Source organism: Malaclemys terrapin, chromosome 15 (genome assembly GCF_027887155.1).
Source record: "Malaclemys terrapin pileata isolate rMalTer1 chromosome 15, rMalTer1.hap1, whole genome shotgun sequence".
Lineage (NCBI taxonomy): Eukaryota > Metazoa > Chordata > Testudines > Emydidae > Malaclemys > Malaclemys terrapin.
The window spans coordinates 12660255-12662754 of record NC_071519.1 but is presented as its reverse complement, the minus strand read 5'-3'; the positions used below and the strand labels follow the sequence as shown (position 1 = coordinate 12662754).

The 2500-nt window shown below is 71.2% G+C and overlaps 1 non-coding gene across 1 annotated transcript; it reads left to right on the top strand.

Annotated features, from left to right (window-relative positions):
* Positions 1-1681: 1681 nt before the first annotated feature.
* LOC128823808 (5S ribosomal RNA) lies at positions 1682-1800 on the top strand. Its single transcript, XR_008442043.1, has one exon. It is a non-coding gene; the product is annotated as a 5S ribosomal RNA (ribosomal RNA).
* Positions 1801-2500: the final 700 nt, after the last annotated feature.

The following is a 2500-nucleotide window of genomic DNA, read 5'->3' as shown; positions in this document are numbered from 1 at the left end:
TCGTGGTTCCCTCGGTCGGCCGAGACGGCGTTGGGCGACCCCTTCCGGACATCCGCGAGACGACCGGCCGTCAGGTCAACCCATTCGCTCCAAAGGGGTTGACCCGGTGGCCGGGAGGGGACTTTGAAAATTTTTCAGACTTGGAAAACTTTTTTTTTTTTTTTTTTTTCCCCCAGCCCGCTTCCTCCGGGTTGACCCGGTGGCCGAGCGTCTCACCGTCCCCGGACGCAGCGAGGTACTGCCTCCCGGCCGTCAGGATCGGGCCCACGGAAGTCTGATTTTTTAAAAAAATTTGCCGACGCCACCGCGGAGGGCTACCCGGCCACCCCGGGCCCCGGAGCCGGAAAAGGGAAGAAAAGGATCGGGCCCACTAGAGACATGGACCCGGCCGCCAAGCAGGCCGCCCTGGGCTCACCCTCCCCGGCCGCAGCGAGGGACATCCTCCCGGCCGACAGGATCGGGCCCCTGGAAGTCTGGGGGGGGGGGGGGGAAATCCGCCCCACGCCTCCGAGGAGGGCTGCCCGGGCGGGCCGGGCCCCGGAGCTCGGAAAAAAAAAAAAAAACACCCCAAAAAAGGATCGGGCCCACTAGAGACATGGACCAGGCCGCCCTGGGCTCACCCTCCCCGGCCGCAGCGAGGGACTGCCTCCCGGCCGACTGGATCGGGCCCCTGGAAGTCTGGAAAAAAGAATGGAACCTGACGCCTCCGAGGAGGGGGCGCCCAGGGAAGGAGGGAGATCCGGGTCGACCTGGTGACCGGACGGGAAAGCGGCCACCGGGCGTGCCCGTTCAAACCTAGGGGTTGACCTGGCGGCCGGAAAGCAAACCGGCCACTGGCTAGCCCCGTCGGCAACCTACGGGTTGACCTGGTGGCCGGGAAGCGAACCGGCCAGCAGGTGAACCCGTTCGATTCCACGGGTTGACCTGGTGCCCGGGAGGGGACTCTGAAAAATGTTCAGCCCTTTCGGCTCGGGGTTGACCTGGTGGCCGAGAGGGGACTCGGACGGCAGGCAAGCCGCCCTGGCCTCACCCACCCCGGCCGCAGCGAGGGACTGCCTCCCGGCCGACTGGATCGGGCCCCTGGAAGTCTGGGGGGAAAAAGAAAATGGAACCTGACGCCTCCGAGGAGGGGGCGCCCAGGGAAGGAGGGAGATCCGGGTTGACCTGGTGACCGGACGGGAAAGCGGCCACCGGGCGTGCCCGTTCAAACCTACGGGTTGACCTGGTGGCCGGGAAGCGAACCGGCCAGCAGGCGAACCCGTTCGATTCCACGGGTTGACCTGGTGCCCGGGAGGGGACTCTGAAAATTTTTCAGCCCTTTCGGCTCGGGGTTGACCTGGTGGCCGAGAGGGGACTCGGACGGCAGGCAAGCCGCCCTGGGCTCACCCTCCCCGGCCGCAGCGAGGGACTGCCCCCCCTCCACCCACCCACCCCCCCCCCCGGCTGACAGGATCAGGGCGCACTGGATGTCCGGGACAATATTTTCCCCGACGCCGGGGAGGGCGGGCGGGCGGAGGGGCTCTGGCGGCCAGCCCGGGCCCCGGAGCTCGAGAAGGAAAAAAGGACCGGGCCCGCGAGAGACGGGGGCCCTGCCGCAGGGGGGCAGTCCGACCGGGGCTCACCGTGCGGCAGGCCCGGGCGTCGGCAGGGGAAAGCGGGCGAGGAGGCGCGGGGGCCGGGTGCCTACGGCCATACCGGACCGAACGCCCCCGATCCCGTCCGATCTCGGAAGGTAAACCGTCCCGGGCCTGGCTAGTACTTGGATGGGTGACCGCCTGGGAATCCCAGGTGCCGTAGGCAGCTTTTCCCGGTCCGAGCCAGCTCTCTCTCCTTTTCTGGGGAGGAAGGAGAGGGGGGGGACGGGCCGGAAAGCCCCTCGTCGCTCCTGCCGAGTCGGAGGTCGCGGCCGCAGGTCATGGGTCTGGGCGCCTGGGGTCCGGCTCCCCACCCGGCTTCCTCCGCGGAGGACCCACCGAAGCCGCTGGGGGAGACCCCGGGCATGGGGCGGACTGGCCCGGACCCTCCCGGCCGCCGGCCCGCAGGACCGCCCCGAATCCCCCCGCCCCGCGGCCACCCAGGCCAGGCCTGGCCAGGCGGGACGGACGGCGGGTGTCCAGCGCCCAGCGGCTTCCGCCAGCGGGGACCCACGGCCCCCAAAGCCGCAGGGGGAGGCCCCGGGCCCGGGACGGACTCGCTCGGACCCCCTGCGCCCGGGCGCCGGCTCGCGGGACCGCCCCGAATCCCCCCGCGGCCACCCAGGCCAGGCCTGGCCAGGCGGGACGGACGGCGGGTGTCCAGCGCCCAGCGGCTTCCTCCAGCGGGGACCCACGGCCCCCAGAGCCGCAGGGGGACACCCCGGGGCCGGGACGGACTCGCTCGGACGCGCTCGGACCCCCTGCGCCCGGCCGCCGGCTCGCGGGACCGCCCCGAATCCCCCGCCCCGCGGCCACCCAGGCCAGGCCTGGCCAGGCGGGACGGACGGCGGGTGTCCAGCGCCCAG